Source organism: Pteronotus mesoamericanus, unplaced genomic scaffold (assembly GCF_021234165.1).
Source record: "Pteronotus mesoamericanus isolate MK-2021 breed Mesoamerican mustached bat unplaced genomic scaffold, CSHL_Meso_final contig_75, whole genome shotgun sequence".
Taxonomy (NCBI): domain Eukaryota; kingdom Metazoa; phylum Chordata; class Mammalia; order Chiroptera; family Mormoopidae; genus Pteronotus; species Pteronotus mesoamericanus.
Window position 1 is genome coordinate 3,511,673 of NW_026555249.1, and position 20,417 is coordinate 3,532,089.

The window sequence follows — 20,417 nt, forward strand, 5'->3', positions numbered from 1 at the left end:
GTAACATCTTCCAAGAAAAGTGCCAAAGTAGCATATCAAATTCATCTCCTTGGGCATTGTCTTCATTCTCTTTTTTTTCCACATGGGCAGCTCCTCCCCACCTTGATTTCATAGGGAAACAAACACAGCCATAAGAGATAAGATGATTGTGACTTTATTGAAAGTCATTGTTCGGTGAATAAAAGTATTTTGTATTTGAAAAGAGAACTTGAAATATATTTCCCTAATCTGCAAGGTTTAAACTATAGCTAATGCTTTCCCCTCCTTAGCCACATCTGATTTGTCTATTTTTTTTCCCCAGAAATAATCTTCAGCACCACACCTTTTGAAAATCTATAGTTCATTATTAATCTATAGTTAGATTTTTTATATTGAGCTCCAATGAAATGTTTCACAATCCTTGCTGGAATATTCTCTTTTACCACAGTCATCCTCTGACAATATTTATCAAGTGAACCTAAATTTATAGTGAAAGATAGTCTTGTTGTAAATTCCTGGCGTCTAGAAAAATGTTAAAAAATTTTAATGTTTCTCCCTCATTCAGAAACTTCTGATTGCCCACATTTTGGGTATGCTGCACAGCTACTTCAAGTGGTGTTCCAATTATGATCATGTGACAGCAATTTGTATCTTCTACAAACTGAATTGCTTGCTATAAAGTAATTGCTGTTAAAAATAGATGAGGTGTGTCCATTTCTATTAAGATTCTCAACTTCCTCTTATGCTGCAAATACATTTTGTCTCCTGTCTTCTGAAAGACTTCAAATCAGCAGCTGGCTCATTCTTATCCTTTTTGAGAATATAGACACATCTATGCATACATATATACCACATGCACATATGTACAAACACACAGTTTATAAATACTTTATGTCTTATTGTTCTGCTAGTTTCTAATATAGATGTTATATCTTTTTATAAGATTGTGCATTTCTGCTTGCTTTCTATGAATTTTTGTTTTATGTATTCTGTAACTATGTACATATAAAAGTTTATGACTGTCATATCATCTTGGTGTAGTGTTATTTTTTGCTAGTATGAAATATTTCCCTTTGCCCCATATAATTCATTCATTTTGAATTCTATTTTGTCTGAAAATAACATTCCTTCAACTCTTTTCTTTTGATTAATATTGTTGGTACTACATCATTCTACCCTTTTGCATTCAATCTTATTTTATGTACTTTAATTTTAACTATGGCTTTTGTATAGCAAGTGAATTTTGTTTGGGAATTTTTAACACATTCTAAGGAAATCTGTATATTAATAGTATAATTTAACTCATTAATATTTTTATAACTAATGAAAGCTTATAGGTATTGCTGTCATTTTACCTTTATTTTGCTTTAAAAATTTTCCTTTCTCATTTTTTATTTGACTAGTGTAATAATTTCTTATTGTTATGCTTTTATATTTTTCTATCAGAAGTTGTATATCCTTTTTCTTTTCTATTATGGGTAAACATTAATATTTAGTACATATAATTAAATATATTTAATACATCAGAAACTACATAGCACAATGGAAAATCTGATATTTTTATGATTTTACATTGTAATACAAATTATCTAAGTCTCAATTATAAGTGTATTTGTTTCTTCACATTGTTTTGTTATACCAAAATCTGTCCATTTTGGATTTTTTTAATTAAAATTTATGTAAACATCTTCAAGTAAAAAGTGTTACAAAGGTCTATGTATATTAAACTTTCTGAGGCCCTTTTTTGCTCCAAAATACACTTATTATTCTCTCATGCTTAAAAATTAATGAAGAATTCTAAATTCAAAGTTGCGTGTCCTAAGATCATTGAAGATTTACAGTTCGCTGATGCCAATTTCATTTCCTCCTTGATAACTATTTTTAGAACAAATTTAATTGTTTAAAACAGTTTTGGATTAACAAGAAAACGGTGAAGATAGCAGAGAGTCCCGAATATCCTGCCCCGGTTCTCCTTATATCAAGAGCTTCGTTACTAAGTTCCACCGTGACCCTGCTACCTGGGCATCTGTTTTGCTTGCCAAGTGATGTGCAGTGGCCTTCAACTGAAACTAGCCTCAAGGGTGGACCCCCAAAAAATGGAATTATCTTCTGGAGAGTGGACCCCTTGTAGTACAGACTTCCCCCTCTAGTTGAGGGTTCTAGGAACCCATCTATATCAGTGTTCCTGCTGACGTTGTTGTGAGAGGCTGCATTCAGCCTCACAGAAATTTTTTTGAAGAATTAATACACTCGTCCATTTCATGATGGGTGATTTATGAGCATACCTGCCCACACTGGGTTGATTGAGTGTTAAGCAGTTTTTGACCAAAAATGGCATGATCTGCAGTCCCCACCCTCCCTATTCACCTGATCTCTCCCTGACAGGCTTTTTTGTTTTGTTTTGTTTCCCCAGATAAAGAACGAACTCAAATGGAAATGTTTTGCAGATGTGGAAGAGGTGAAACAGAAAATGGCAGGAGCACTATAAGGCATCAAAATCAACAAGTACAAAAATTGTTTTGAGCAGTGAAAAAAAATCTCATAGGTGTATTGCATCAGATGGATAATACTTTGAAAATGACTGAAGTTTAAACATGTAAGAATCAATACACAATTTTTTATAAATAAATCCCGGTTTTGTTGTTTCCCCCATGTATATAAGCTACCAGTATGACTTACCAAGGCTGATATTAACCTCAATACCTGGCTGAGTTAGTGTTTGTGAGATTTCCCTACTGTCAATTACCACCATACTTTCCCATCCTTCCTGTATTTTCTGGAAAGGAAGCACTATCTTTAGCCCCCATTTAGAGAATGGGAAGCTATGCTCTGCATCCTGGAGGGTGGAGCATCGACAGCCATTATTTGGAATTCATCTGGGCAAAGGAGTTGTCGCTTCTTTCCCATTTTTTTATTCAAGTATTTATATCAATATGGACTTAGGAATATTTATTTTTGTGCTTTTCATTATAACCTGAAACATATTTATTTATTTTTTACTTGAATGTTCCCAGCTTAGGCTATTGGGAGCTTTTTCGATTAGTACCTGTGTCCCTTTGACATGTTTTCATCAGTTTTTAAAAATTTTTACTCTCCCTTATCTTTTTATACTACAAGATGGTTTATGCTCATCTTATATGTTTTCTCTCTTAGTTCTACAATCAACCATTTCTCCAAAAGGACTCAATTGCTTTTCATTGGGGACTGGATTAGAAACCAAGATCTGTATGCTACATATACTTATAATTCCTTAAATGTGGTTTCTTCTAGATATTTTCAGCTGACAGAGAAAAAGAATGTATAGGTGTATATTACACCATGTGTATATACACATATCTATTCTTATTTCCACATATAATTATTCATACCTATATTAAGTTAAACGTTGGTTCATATTGATGTATTCAACACTAATTCATGCCACATGCATCATTCAAGTTTCTTCGTCTTATCTGTAAACTTCTGCAACAATAAGGAACCACTTCCACCATCTACCATCCATTTACATAATTGTTTAATTCAAATAAATGTTCACATATAGCAATATCAAAATTGCTAACTCAGACTCTGATGGTAAACTACTTTAGCAACCAGAGTACAATCTATTATACATTTTTTTTACTTTAATCTTACAAACACCACTCATTTTTAAAGTGCATTAGGAGGAAACGTTTTCTCCCATCACCTTCAGCGAGGTCGTTTCATACATATCAGAAGTAGATTATTTTGTCACATTCCACATAATATACTAGAAATCCCCAACATCTGATTTGTTTTTAATTTGCAAACATTAAAGTTCACTTTTAGTGCTAAAAAGTTCTATAGATTTTTGACAAATGCATAGTGTAATATATTTACCATGGAAGTGTCATACACAATAGTTTTCCTTCTCTACAATTCCCTTGTGCTTCACTTATCCAACCAACCACCAAGCCCAGGCAAACCACTAGTCTATATACAATTGCTATAATTTTGCTCTTCCCAAAATTCATGTAGTAAGGTCATAAATTTTGTAGGATTCCCTGAATGTCTTTTCTTCACTTGGCAATAGTGCTTTTAAGGATTATCCACTTATTTTAGTGACCTGAGAATTCATTTCTTTTCATCACTGAATAATATTCCATTATATGTTTATACCACAGCTTGCTCATCCATTCACATATGGAAGGACATCTTGATTGATTCCAAGTTTTAGTGATTATGAACAAAGCTGCTATAAACATTCATATGTAGGTTTTTGTGTGGACATGTTTTCAAATCAGTTGGGTAAATAGTAGTAAAAATGCCAGATTGAATGTTAAGACTGTGTTTAGATTTATAAGCTGCCAGAGTATCTTCTAATGAGTCTGTTTGGTTTTGCAAGAAAGGGTGAAATTATTTTCAAAAGAGGTTTTCCAATTTTGTATTCTGAAAAGCAAGGAATGAGAGGTTTTTTGCTCTGCATCATTGCCAGTAATTGTATTGTCAGATTTTGCACATTAGCCATTCTAATAAGTGTATAGTGGTATGCAATTATTGATTTAATTTACAATTACCTAAAGATAAATGAAGTTGAGGATCTTTTTATATGTTTGTGATCTATATAACATCTTTGGTATAATGTCTGTTCAGATATTTTGCTCAATTTTTTAATTTGATTTGTTTGCATCATATGTGCTTTTGTGCATTGCGCCTGTGGAGCAGAAATGTTGATGGTATAAATTTCAGTCTGAGTCTAAGTCTTAAGGCAGAAGACCTAAGCCCCAGATCAAAACCCATCAAGCGAACAGAGTGAATTCTCCCTTACTCCCTCTTTTGTTCTGTTCAGGCCTTCAGTGGAATAGGTGATGCCCATCCACATTGGAAGTGGGGGGAAACAATTTACTTTATTCAGTCTCCCATTTCAAGTGTTAACTTCATCCAGAAACACCCTCACTGTCACCCAGAATAATGGTGAACCAAATATATGGGTACCCTTAGGCTCAGTCAAGTTGACACATGATATTAACATCACAGCCAGGTTACGTTGAGCTTTCAATATTTTCAGCAATAAAGCATTTTAACCAATATATCAGATTTGTTGTTTCTTAAGGATGTATCATTTCTTAACCAGTTGATGTCTTAAACCCAGCAATTTGTAGTGATTTTAGTTAGCTATAATTTACTGTATCGTTTCTAATCTATTACTTTTATCTTATATGTGATAATCATAAAAATTCCTTCTTTAATAGCCAATAATTACTAAAGAAGTTTAATAAGAATTAAAATGTTTTCTGTAAAAATATTTAAGAAAGAAACAAGAAGAGTGAACCAAACTTTTCTGATAATCCTAGGAAAATATGAAAATTTAGGTACAATGGAAAAACTCAAGATCAAGTTACTACTCCCTTTTTTCCATTCCTCTGTGTGTGTGGTGGTGGTGGTAGTAGCATGTGTAAATGCATGCATGTGCATTTTTGTGTATTCATGTGCATGCACATACAGACACTTTTGTGTCAGTCAATCATTCCAAAATGCCAATTTAAATCATTGCTAAAAGTCACATCAATTAGTGTTTTGCACAGCCAGAATTCTATATACATTTTCTAACGTAATGGATAAGTATAATGTTTACATACAGGACTTCAGAGCATTAATATGATGTTATAGTCACAGTTAATTGCAAGCTTATCATATGTTGTTCTCCCAGTCCTTTGTTACTTGATGAAAGACTAAGCCATGTTCTATCGGGGCCTCACATAGAGAAACAAGTGGATTCAAAGGGTAGTTACCAACTTACTAAAATGAAACTATTTCTGTTAATTCGATGTTGATAAGAATTTGTGTAGAGAGCAACATATTTTATTATATTTTCTTACATTAGGTTACAGCCACTGTATAAGCCAAGTCCTCCCTACAAGTGGATGGAGTACAAGTGTAGTTAAAGGTATGATTTCAGCAGTTTTGAAAAGTAACTCACCCAGAAATAACTTATTAGCTCATTAACACTTCAAGGTGGAATAGTTTTCAGATTAACTAGCTTCAGCCAGCACAGAATGGTGAAAGCATAAAGGCATCTGTTCTAAAAAAAAGTTCCTTTTTAGTGCAAAGCTGATACATGTTCATTTGAGAATATTTGGAGAATATATAAAAATTAAAGAAAGAAATAGAAGTCACCCACAAACTCACTACCGAAGATTATTACTCTTAACATTTGGGTGGATATACTCACTTTCTGTTTATATCTATGTAAAAATATATGTAGTTTAAAATTTAATGTTACTACTTGAAGGTGGAGACATCTGACCTTATTTCTGTATAACTTAACTCCTTCACAAGTCTCCCTTTTCACATTTGTAGTAGAAAATAAACTTGAGCTTTCCATTTTAAGACAATCAAAACACTTCTCATATAAATCAATCACTTCAGGATTAGCTCACTATCATTATTTCAAATTTTCAACCTCTTCCTCTTTTTCTCTTCTTTTCTGCCCATGATACGATGATGCTAAGGTTTGAAAATGTCACCCCACCAAATTCATAGAAATCAATACCCAAGGTGATGGTATTAGAAGGTGGGGCCTCGGGAGGCAATTAGGTAATGAGGGTGAAACCCTTGGAAAAGGTATCCCATATAATTCCCTGGCCCCTGTCGGAGGTGAGGATACAACCAGAAGTCTGCCCCTTGAAAGATGGCCCTTGCCTCACCATGCCAGCACCTGATCTGAGATTTCCAGACACCAGAACTATGAGAAAGAAGTTTCTGTTGTTTCTAAGCCACTCAATCTGTACAGCACTTTGTTAGAGCATCGCAAAAGGACTAGGACAGACAGAGTGGTGGGAAAGCCCCAGCTTGTACACAGACTTGGCCCGTAATCAAGATGTCTCAACAGACATGGCATTTGGGTGTGAGTGTCTGTTCCTGATCTCTGCTGCTGATGTTCTCTTGGCACAGACAATGCATGGTGGCTTCTCCTGCTGCCGCTATGTCTACATCCTACTCTGCTCGTGATGGAGGAGGGTGGTCTGTGGATCAACCTCTTACTGAAGTTCCATGTAGTAACTGATGTGTGAATAGGGAAACCATGTCATTTATTCTCTAAACTGGGATGCTTTTGTGAATGGAAAGGGGTGCTGTTGATATTTACTGTAATACAATAACAGGTGAAAACCAGAACTGTCCAGGGAAATGGAGATCTATGGTCATTTAGGTATAAGTAATTTTATCCCTTGGATTTCTTTCTAGAATTTCACCACTAGAAAAAGATTTATATGCCCCACTACACCCTTCGGGTTTGTCCTATTCATTTTGGGCTGGTAAAGCAAATCACCATAGACTGGATGGCTTAAACAACATAAATTTAGTTCTCAGAGTTCTGGGGTCTGAGAACTGCAATGTCAGCATGTTCAGGTTCTGGTTTGCAGTCGCCATGATCTTGTTGTGTCTTCAAGTGGCAGAAAACAGAAAAAGAAGAAGCCAACTTTCTCTGGTCTCTTCTTTTAAAATCATTAATCACATCATAAAGCCTTTATCCTCATGATCTAATTACCTCCCAAAGGTCTCATATCCAACACCATGTTTTGTGTTAGAGTTTAACGTATGGATTTTGGTAAGACACAGATATTTATTCGATAGCATTTTTCAAACCCAGGAGGAGACAGAATCAGAATTCAATAACTTCTATGCACTTACATTGTCTCTTTAATTTCCTTTCCAATTCTAATTTCCTTCTTCCTCCTAGTCTTCAACTGGCTAAATAATTTTAATTGATTTTTTTAAGAGAGAAGGGAACAGGGAGAGAACGAGAGAGATTGATTTGTTATTCCACTTATGCATTCAAAGGTTGCTTCTTGCATGTGCCCTGACCAGAGATTGACCCTGCAACCTTGGCATATTGGGACAATGCCCTAACCAATGGAGTATCCGGCCAAGGTGCTAAATCACTTTTACTGGGGGAGAAATATGATTGTGTCTTGGAGAAGCCATATCACATAGAAGTGAAAGCATCTTCTCTTTAGCCAAATTACATGAATTAAACTATCATCTCTATGACTTACCAGTTTTGAATAACCTTGTTCAAATTACCTAACCTCCAGTGTCTCATGTTCTTAATCTATAAAATAGTAATAATAACACAGCACCTACTTGCAACAGTTAATTTCATCCACTGTGAAGCATTATCATTTTAGTTATATGCTACTTTGCATCCACCCCTGGTCTGTGATTTTCTCAGGTTTGAGTCCTCAAGGCTCTGGCTCACAATCTTCCAATCCAAAGACTCATGGGATACCTCATAGGAAAATGCTCTACCTTAATCCTCTAGTTTTTACATACAAATTGTCCTTTGGTTTGTAGACTGTTGCTTTGTCAATTAAATTTTAAAACTCTATCTTGAAAGTTAAAGGAAAAATTGATCGCTTTTGTACGATGCTTCCATAGTTCTTCCCTCATAGCACCAAGTATCCACCATGTAGATTGGTCTTAAAGGTGGAAGGCATGTAGTAATTAAAATATAGTTATCAAGAATGGAAAAAGATAAATTATATTTATATATCAAAATATTCTATTATATACAAATACAGTTTTGAAAAAAGTGATTATCCTTTACATTCTACATACTGATGGTAAACTATTCTACCATTTAACTCTCTCTCTCTCTATGTATATATTTATACTAATTACAACAGAATGGCAGTAGAATTTATTTACCAGTCTTGGAACACTTAGAATAATTTTTATTTATTTGGTATAAATTTTATATGCATACTTTGTAGAAAAATTGTACATAAATGCCTTAAGTATAAATTTGTAGAGATGAATTTGCTATAATAAAAGGTATTTTACATATTTTGCCATCATATACCTATATTAGATATTTGGTTGGTCTTTAGTTAAGATGATCTTATATGAACAATTATTAAGTTAGAGTCAGAGGGTTCATTATGCAAAAATCAGTTTTCTCCATGTCTGGAAATCTGGAACACTTGGTCCATCCTCAACAGGAATTGGGCTTTGTTAACACTGTCAGGCCTGAAAACCAAAAGAGCTTTGAATACCTATGAATACTTTTTGTAAGGGTGTATATTATTTGTGACTATAAAGTCTTCATCAATTTTAATGCAAGCCAATAATATAAAACAGAACTGAAATTATTTTTTCTTTTGAGAGCCATATAATAAATATTGTAGACAGGCCATATGGGCTCTGCTGCAGTTTCTCAACTTTGGAAAGCAGCCATAGGCAATATATAAATGAATGAGAGTGGAAGTATTCTAATAAAACTTTATTTATAATCAGACAGTGCTCCAGATTTAGCCTCTGCAGCTGCAGTTTGCCTACACCTTTCATGAAAGAACTATACATTAAAAAAATGGGCTATCCCGACCAGGAAGGGCCCAACTCTTTATGTATTGCACTATGAGTGGGTGCGTACTCTTGTTAGGAACCTGAGAAACACGAACAGCTAAGTTACATTACACTACATTTTCCCCATATCATGTGGCTGCTCTCTTATGACAGAGATAAGACTTAATCTAACCCACAATAGTTGTTTTTCTGTGTACATGACTGTGTGTTTGTTTAAGTTTAAGAGAGAGGATTCCTGTCATTTGTAGCAATGAGTAATCTTAAACAAGAGAGTATGTTTTTATAACAATCATTAGCATTACAGGAAAATTCACCCTTCCTATATAACAAAAACAAAGTATAATTTTTGATCTGTTTTATTTTAAACAATTTTATAGATTTTTTAGAAGACAACTTTATCTTTTTGCTTTAATTTGTATTTTATAGATTTTTCAATATGGTTGAAGCTTTTCTTCCTTATAATTTAATAGTTTTCAATAAGAACTAGGGCCCAGACAAGTTTATTATCCTCCTGGATTGACTGGGCCATAGTTCTGACTGGATGTTACTGACAGCACCTCCCCTTATTCCCAATTAAGATAAGCTGACATCTGTCACATTTTTATAGGCCATGGAGGAGACAGTTAAGATTTTAGTGAAGGGAAGTTTATTGGGTTCCATCAACATCCTGGGCACACATGTTTATCTTATGTTCCATCTGCGTAGTAGGCCAAATATAAGACAGTAGGTGATCCTAATTCCTCATCAGACTCCTCCTCATTTCCTAGTGTTACTGTAGGTAGTTAGTTAACCATTAATATGAAAGGAAGGCAAAGGAAATTAGACATTGATATGGCATTTAATAAACAGGGTAGCATGAGCCTGTTTGCTTCTACAGGAAGTTACATCTTCCCTCCCAGGAGACTATAGCATTCCTTCACCAAGGTCATTAACACTTCTCTTTCCCGCCCTCTGGTACCAGATTGTTGGGGGGCATAGAGGCAGGTGCTTGACCAAAGTCGCCTATTAATCTATCTAGGAGGTAGACTCATCAAAAAGCCCACAACAGCTGGGAAGCTGATTGATTCTTTTGAATGAGCACCTAGTCCATCCCAAACCCAAGCTGATATAATCCACGGGGAACAAAGAAGCATTCTCCCTCTCTCTCTCTGTCTCCCTGTATTTGCCCCATGTGTTTACATATTCTCTCTTGCCCAAGAATACACATGACCACATGGGTCTAGCAGCTACCAGGGCCTGCAGCAGCGGGTGTGGGCTCCAAGGGACTAAGCTTTAACATGAAGCAAAATTCTGGACACTGGCTTTTGCTTTGGCCTTGCTAAGGACAAGGTTGGGCTTATTCCAAGGCAAGATGGAGGGAAATGGGACATTGGAAGCCCAGGGGGCAGCTTCTATTTCCACCCAAATAAATCATCTAGCCAAACCACAGTCTCCTGTACATGGGTCCTTGGAATGCTTTTCTTACCATCCCATGGAAGAGCCTAATTTCCACCAACAGCATTCTCACACCACTCTAGCCTCCTACCTCAGGCTTTGCCTCTTGCCACAGAAAGATGAGAGCCATTGGATCTACACACACACAGACAAGTTGACTGGATTACCTGGTGGTCTGTTTCGTAATGCACTCCTTACTTCCCTGATAATATTACAAGCCCACCCCCCATCCCAGAATTAGGGATCTCATTCCCTGATGAAATGTTAGCACGTAAGCTTTTGCTTCTAGATCTGTTTTCTCGGTCATCTGTGCTAAGAAAGGATACATTAATTTGTGTGTGAGTATGTGGAGACAGGCTAATCCAACATTATTTTTTTTTGAGTTTCAAGAAAATGTTTTATTTTTCACATATTCTAAACACAATTTGTTTTCATTTATTTAAGAGAGGCATACTGGAAATTTATTTTTCTCTTCCAATATTATTGTTTAACTTTGAAGAGCACAATGTTACTTTGGATAGATTTATCTTTCTACAATAATTTGCATATGTTGTCAGATTAATTTTATTACATTGCACTCACATGACCTTATACAAAATAAATACTTCATATTTCATGTATTAATAACTTTTGTTTGCATGTCGAAGAAATGGATATAGAGTAAATTAGCTTTAATTTTTTCATTACAAATATAAAAGCGTGGGGTGAGAAAAAGATTTTGCGTACCAAACTACTGATTTTTCTATGAAATAATGGTAAGTGATATACATGGCTTCGATTGAGTAATGGAATATCATTCATTCAAGAATGGATGTTTTTTAAACCAGTATTTCAATGCACAATTTGGGCCTCACTCACTGCTTTGGCATCATCTCCTTCAAGTTTTTCTACAGGTAGCTCATACTTAAAGCATCTTATTTGTCTTATTTTACTTTATAGAACTTATCAGCAACTTATTTTATAATTTTTTCTATTATTGTTATTTGACTAATTCATTGAATTCACTAATGCTTGAGATCTATAGAGGCAAGAACAACCATCTGTTTTGTTTACTCCTTTATTCTTAGTACCTGGAACAGTATGTACTTGAAATATAGTAGACACCTATTATTTTTTTAATTAAATTTTTTTATTTTATTTATTTTTTCAAATACATTTGTCTCTGCTTACCCTCCACCACTTTCCCTTGCCCCCTCCCTCCTTCCCTCCCTCAGCTCTTCCCCTTTGATTTTGTCCATGAGTCCTTGCTATATGTTCCTTTGCTGATGTAGGAAAGAATCCAGGGTTAATATTTAGATTATTACTAATAAAGCCTTGCATTTATAAAACATCTAAGACTTTCAATGGGATTTTAATTATATCAATTTAATTACCCCGGTAAGAATCTTTCTGGGGGAAAAAAAAAAGAACAGCTATTTTTGCATACATTTTACTTATTAAGTATGTGTAACTTTTAGAGTTCATGTGGCTTCTCCAAGTTCACCATCTTGGAGCAACCATGACCTTTCCTCCGTTTTTTCAGACTTGAAAACTGGTTTTGGCATTATTATCTTTTTAAGAATAAGTTATTTCTGGTTATAATATTATAGTAACTAGTCCATTATATCATGACTACATAATTCTCGCACCTTGAGATCATTAATACCATAAACAGATGAATTTCCTTTGATACTGAAACAGAGGCTGGCACCTAGAGAAGTAAGGGAAGAATGAAATGAGTCAAGTGCTGAATGTGCCCGTTGAATACAACGCACACACATGCACACCCTACATGTGCACAAGCAAGAGCCTGCATCATTAGAATTTTAAAGGGAGCGCATCACTAGATAATAATTCATTACCAGCTATTCTGCCATCAATTCTGGTGACAGCCCACTGATAACCCTGGCATTTTCATCATCCTAAAGTCTAATTTCTTCTTTTTACCTAAATTTATCACTTCTTATCTAACACTGAAGAAGCTTTTTTTATTTGTGCAATTCAAAAACTAATCCTCTGACCCCCATTCTTGCCAATCAAATTTATCTGAACTCATTAGCATGAAAACAAATGTGATCATCTAAGGAGATTTTTATGTCCTGCCTTTACTGGAAAACAAAGACTGGCGGTTGGATTACTTCGTAAGTAGCGAAATAGGTAACTTCCCTTCCTAAAGCTGCTTAAAAGTCCAAGGTGGTTTCAATTACTCACCCAACAGGTATATCTCACGTGTTAACCAGTAACAGCACAACACAAAACATCGAAAGAATGGAATTTCTCATTCAACTCAGCTCTATTATGTACACTGCAGAGATGTGCTCTTCACACTAAAACAGACAATGAACACACATTGTGTAACACTCAGTCTTAAAAATAGAGATGTGTGGGTAGCCAAGTATCTGCTGTGACAAAGATCTGATCTACTAATTATCTGCAACACATTTGGGTCTGCTGACTGCTACCCCAATCTTTTTACAATTCACCAGAGGGTGATTTTGGCAGGTTGTCAGCAGGCAAACAGGGAAATGAGTTAGAAAACATTAATAAAGGTTGAAAACAACAGCTTCTATGCTTTGATCGCATCATTCAAGTATAACAAAAACTGTTAAGATGAGGAACAGGGACAATAGGCAGAGAAGGCAAGAAAGGAAGAAGCAAATGCTTAAAATGACTGTGAAGTTATATTTGTGAACCCCTTGTCAAATATACCTGTTATATAGTTTTTTCTTGAAGTTGTCTTATATTTTTTCCTCTTTTGGAAAGTGAACCAGTGGAATTGCACACTCCTTAATAGCGTAACATTTCTGTTTCCATTCTAAATACAGCAAAATCTTTGTGTATTTTAACATAAAAAATAACAACATACTATTAAGAGGAACACAATTGTAATAGCTATAATGCTCTCCAGAAAAACAAAAACAGACCATAACATAGAAAATAGCGTTTCTATTATTAACAAGAGTAATTCCATTATCAAGATGGAATTCCTAAAGTTACTTACTTTCCTTCATTAACTAATGTGTATTTCCAGAATTTTTACAATATTTATATGAAAAATATGTGAATGTTATGTTCAGTATATTCACACAACATACCAACTCAGTGAAACACCAACTTTAAGGAATTATGAAAGTTCTGCAGTCTTTTCAGCATAAAAACATATCTCAGTCTTGGTGTAATGGAAAGAACAGGACAGGGTAAAAAAGTGGAGTTTCAACTTGTCTCTCTTCTATTTACCAGCTATGTGACTTTGGGCGCTTAAAATTCTAAGAACATCAAATTATTTTTTGTAAGATAAGACTTAGAGTGTCTCCTTTAGAAAGTTCTTATCTGAAGCAGTATAAATGGGACAGTGCCTAACGCAATGGAAGCACTCATTTCATAGTTTCTTAAGTAAAATTTAAGTGTAAATTTAAAATGAAAAAATATGTTATAAGGGATACAATGATTTGTCTACTCTTAAGAAATTAACAATGTGGTATTAAAATATGCAGTTTATGGAAATGAAACTTTTATTCTCTATGATAAAATGAAAATAATTCATTTGAACATACTTATCAAGTCATAAAGTTAATTTAATATCGATGTAAAAATAATATAACAAACTTCTTTTAACCCTTTTACATGTATATTTTATATGATTTTATGTAAAACATTAAACTTCAGCTTTCTATATAGCTCATCACTAGTTTTGTTTTCTTCCCCATTCCAATTATTAATGGCATCCTTCCTATCTATGTTTAACATTTTTACATACGTGTGCTTCTACAAAAGGTAAATTATTTCAAGTATAATTCTAAGACCTACTTTTTTGGCATTCAACATGCTATACTGGTGATCTTTACATAAACACATAGATCTAGTTCATTTAAAAAAAAAGCTAAATAGCATTCTGTCATATAAATATAGTTTGTTTGTTTGTTTATTTATTTATTTATTTATTTAGGTGGCTGCTTAAGCTCCTTTAAATTTGCTGTTGTAAATAATGTTTTTAGTGAGGGTCCTTATACATACCTCCTTGTACACATGTGCAAGAATATTATGAGGCTATGTACCCACAAAGTGCAATTTCTAAGGAGCTGTCAACTTTTTAAACTAATAGGTATCAGAGAGGTCTTCTGACACTATGAAATCATTTTTCTGAGGCACAAGTAAGCCAATAAGCAGCAAGGCTGTAAGTAAATTTCCTGCCTTCTGGATCTTATTTCTGTGTTCTTGGCAGGGTGTGTCTCTAATCTCCATCTGTTTATATCTCTTTATTTGCTACAAGGGTGCTTTTACATTTATTCTCAATATAACCCCTGAAAGCACCCCCCTTACACCTAACTGAATGACACCATAATGTCACTGACCAGGCATTTGCATGGGGTTGCGAGGACATGGGCCGGGGCATCAGGAGGCCAGCAGCACTGTTAGTGCTCAGGACTCCGGGATCACCGCACAATTCACGTAACTTCCGTTTCTCCGCCTCCCCCTTAGGCTTTCATTGGCCCAACAAATCTTCCCTTTGGCATTCCTAGTTGGCTATCTCACAGCCACACCAGGTACAGCATACTCAGCATTGAATTCTTGTTCTCTTCTACTCCTTTTGCCATCTCCCATCCTTTCTACCTCAGCAAACAACATCTCAAAAAGAAGCACCCAGTAGCTCAAGTCAAAAACCTGACAGATTCCCTCTAACTCCCAATATGAAGTGTTTTCTCAAATCATATGTATTTTGCTACCACAAGCTTATTCTAAGCCTGAATACCTGGCCCGATGCTGTCATTTTCTAATTACATTTTCCACTTCACTTTCCATACCATGGTCTGCATAGCAAGTAGAATTTATTTAAAAATATAAATTAGATTATATCACCACTCGAGTTAAGCCCATAAAATTCTCCCAATTGGTCTTAGAATAAAATTCAAATTCGTTACCAAAGTCTAACTAGTCTCATCTTGTGCTCCTCTCACCTCACTGGCTGTGCTCCTGATACACTGGTCTTTTTTCATTTCCTTGCTTATGCCAAGTTCTTCCCTATTTCAGGGCCTTTGCACATACCCTTTCTTCTGCCCAGATCCCTCTTCCTCCAGCACTGTCCACAACTGACTCTTCTCATCCCTCAGGCATCTGATGAAATGTAAGTTCCTCAAAGAGGCCTCCATCACCAATCCAATCTAGTGTCCACACACTTACCTTGTAGCATGCTATTATATTGAATAGGGCAGCCATAACAGAACACCACCAACGGGGTGATTAACACAATAAAAAATGATTGACCCATAGGACTGAAGGCTAGAAATCTGAGTGCAAGGTGTCAGCACAGTTGAATTCTTCTGAGATGTGTGAGGAAGAAGCTGTTTCGTGCCTTTCTTCTAGCTTCTGGTGGTTTGTTAGCAATCTCCGGTATTTCTGGCCTATTGAAATATCACCCTGAGGCCTGCCTTCATCCTTACATGTTGTTCTTCCTGTGCCCATGTTTATATCCAAATTTCCCCTTTACAAGGACAGCAGTTATATTGGATTAGGAGCTCACCCTACTCTATCGTGCCCTCATCTTAAATTAGCTAATTACATCTTCAACAAACTTATTTCCAAATGAGATCACATCATGAGGTACGGGGCGTTAGGACTTGAACATATGAATGTGGGGAAGATATAATTCAATTCATAACAATCATTTTTCAAAATGTATAAATACATATATTTGTTCACTTGTTTAATGACTATAAAAGACAGATTTTCTTTATTTATTTATTTTTGTTTATATATGTATACCCAATACCCTCAATAGTCTTAGTATTTGATAGTCAATAAATATTTATTTTTTTCTACACATGTAATAACATGACTTATAAAATCTGCTACTGCTCCGAATTTTGTAATTTTTCTTTTGCTATGCCCAATTTTATCATAATCCAATGCCATCCTAAGGCGAACTTTTCAAAACGTAACCATATGTAGAAATAAGGCAAACATAAATCCACTTTGGTTTTACAACTTTCTAAATAATTCAAACCAAAACATGTACATTTTTTAAAAGGAGATGAAAGAATCACCATAGTTCACTTAGTAATTTTTCAACCAACTTTCAATTTACTTTAGCTCTCAGGAATGAGATGTAAGAATAATATAAAATGTAATTCCACTATATTTTATGCTGGAAAAGAGAAACTTAAAAGAACTCACTTGTACAGTTCAAAATATTACTGCTTTATACCATCCTATTAGAGGAAGAATTGTCTTTTCTTCTTCTTCTGTCCATCCCACTCCACACCCAGAGCCCCCAAATCCTGTTAGGGCCTAGTTTCTGAACGAATTTAATGCTACATTTATTCTTTTTCCTCAGCCTGCTCTGACTTGCCCTTTTTCACCAGCTCCATCCCCTATGCTGTCAAAAAAGCATGAGTTTCCCATTTTACGAAAGTTTGTTTTAAATCTTCAGATCTATTATTGGATCTGGTCACCCAACCTAACCTCTTTGATATTTCCCTTCAGCTGCTTTACGTCACTCCTGTCACTTCTGCTAGATGAATCTTCCAAAAATGCCACTTTCATTATGCCACTTCCCCGATTTAAAAGTGTATTGGTACCGTATCACTTACTGGACCAAGCTTAAGATTCTAAGTCTCTATTAATTAGCCTTAGATTGCTCATCCTTTTTTTAACTGTGATTTCTCAAATGGAAGCCATCAGCTTTACTCTCCCAGCAACTATTGTCAATTTCAACTCTATTTGTTTCTGTTCATAATGAGAAAGACCTGCCTACTTCTCCCTCAGAAAATCCAGCTCTAACCAGTCATTAAGTTCCAGCTAAGGAAAGTTCTCATGGAGTTGACTACTCATGGAGTTGTACTCCATATAGTCTCCTGTATCTAAACTTCTATGAAAATTTTAGTTAGGTAGCAACATGAGAACAGATTTTTAGCTGGATGAGTGACCATTAAACTTCTAGGTTATCTGTGCTTTTTGTCATTCTTCAAAACTCAGTAAATATATAACTATCTTTGGTACCATTAATGGGTAAGCCTGAACTACATGAAATCAGTTAAGGTAAATCTATAAACAACAGAGTTTATGTCATGTATAAACTAGCCTCTTTATATTTTAATTGTTTTATACTATTAATATTTTAATGCTTAAGTACTTTATTAATACCAACTTTCATGTATAAGTTAGATATAATTGCAAGATTTCATAATAAATACACTACTTTCATAATAATCCTATAGATCTATAGTCCCTGGTAGAAAGCTTTTAAAAACACATGCCAGTAGAAATCACAGAAATTGTAAAGCTATAGAAAAAAATATTGTATTTTTTCTCATTTTAAATAAAGTTTTCTCTGGTAACTTTTTTTGATTCTGTACCTAGCTATTTCATTTCTTAACAATATATAAAGGCATTAAAGCATTATTATGCTCTTTCTGCATGAGTTTTTAACTTCAAACTTACAGTGTAATATTGATATGGGAAAATGGAAAACAAATATAAAAGAATATTAACTGACTACAAAGGAGTGTTAATTTTGAATGGATTTCCTTAAAAGAATGCCAAGAGTGATCTCACCCACACAGAGAACACATTCATCCATGGCATATGTAAAGTCGGAATACATTAAATGCCAGGCCTGTACTCAACAATGTTAATTTTACTGATGCTTTTTAACAATTGTAAGAAGTGTAAAATTTTAAAATTGCACTGATGGTTCAAGCCTGTGTTCGGTAATAGATTATAAAACCTCTGAAGTTAGTGGCTAGCCTGTGTTATTTACTATTGTGCCCCACCATCCAAACCAAGCTGCCAACGCTCTAGTCGCTAGCCACATGTGGCTATCATACACCTGAAACATGGCTAGTGCAAATTGATTTGCACCATAAGTGAAATGCACACTGAATTATGAAGGCTTAGGAAAAAAATTATACTCCCAATATGTATGTTAAAATAATTTTATACTATCTTGTGTTAAATGAAATTTATAGAAATGGAATTTCCCTGTGTCTTTTCCATTTTCCTTAGTGTGGAAACTACAAAATTTAAAATTACACAGGCAGGCATAATGGAATGGGCTTGATACTCTGCAGACTCCGAAAACCAGCGAATTTAAGAACGGCGGCACCGGCTTGGTGGCCACTGAGGTTGTGGACGTGTGTCAGTATTTCCACCAATGTTATGAAGTGCCTGGTGTGCAGGAAGCCGGCTGCGCGCTGGTGCAGGAGGAAACTCGCAGATACCGACCTGCTAAGAATTACCTGAGCTACAGCACAATCCTGGATTATTCTGCTTTTGAAACCGACATAATGAGTATTGAATTTGAAAGACTGGCTGCTGAACAACCAATTGAATTGCTCAGTATGAAATTATATGAACCTCAGCCCCTTCCTCGGGTCACAAAATTGACATCACTGCAGGGCAAGAATGTGTAAAATAATCCTGTGGCCCAGCTAGAGCATCAAGCAGTTCGAGTTGAGAATCTGGAACTAATGCCACAGCATGGATGCAAAGCCTTGGGAAGTATATAATGACGATCTAGTTCATATGATTGAACGTGAACAGAAAGAGCTCCAGAAGTTAAGGAAACGTAAGTCAAGGTTTAAACTGACAGCGAAAGAACATAAAACTCACAGCTGGATCGAAATGAAAGAAATGGAGTCAAATTGGGGATCCATGGTCAATAAGAATTCTGAGATTGAAAAAACTATTGTACAATTAACCGATGAATGAAGCAGCAAGTTTCAAATAAAGCAGCAAGACAAAGAAGCCAACACAGAAAATGTCAGACAAAATTTCTGAGAAGACAAACTACTTTGGTGGGTAGAAGTCAGGGAAATTGGGCTTTCACAGAAAATGGAGCACCAGAACCATGAAGGACAACAGGATCTTAGAGAAATCATCAGTGGCAAAGTGTTTAGAAACTATAGAAGTGGACTGTTATAGTCTATTTGTATATGAGCAATATGAAATATTTCAACCTGGTGGTAAAAAATATATAAAATTGTTCATGTGACTTGCATTACATTTCTAATGAACAGTGCTTCAGTAAAGTCCCTTATATCAATAAGTGGGCATATTCTAAAATATGTTAAAATAGCTGAGTTTTGACACAACTATTTATTGTCAGTTCATAATATTAGCTTTTTAAAAACCTTATTTTTTTAAATTCTAGAAAATTTCTTGGAGAAGTAAATTTTTCTCTATGCTCAACAAAGCTAACTTAAAAAAAATCCTACTACCATTCATATTATACAATAGGACACAAATATAGTTTAGTTTTTCATGGGATGTCTATATGACATACTAAAACTTGCCTTTAAAAAATCAAAATTTCCAATTTTCACATAAAACGAATGACATATTTCTTATTTTATTTAAAACCATGTTACCATTTCCTTTGAATTCACTAAATGTTTTGACATTGTTAATCTTTTTGGTGACATCTACTCTCAGATTTACAAAAACCATTTTACCAAAATGATCTGAAATAAAGATATATGCCAACACTTGGCATGTACCACCAGCAAAGACACCCTGCCTCCATTCTATTTTACAGACGCCTTGTTCACTGACACACAAGTTCCATTACCAAGAACCAGGCTATGCATTTAAGTTAGTACTTACAGACAAGACCAAAGCTCTCTTGAGTTAACTATAAAAATTTAATAAAGTTTGGGGACGTCCAGTGGAAATACAATTAAATTAAGAATTACAGTTAGAGCATG

At 34.9% G+C, this 20,417-nt stretch overlaps 1 pseudogene; it reads left to right on the top strand.

The window, feature by feature from the left end:
- The window catches only part of LOC129079026 (pre-mRNA-splicing factor SPF27-like), a 45,847-nt pseudogene extending 26,356 nt beyond the window's left edge, over nucleotides 1-19,491 (top strand).
- Nucleotides 19,492-20,417: the final 926 nt, after the last annotated feature.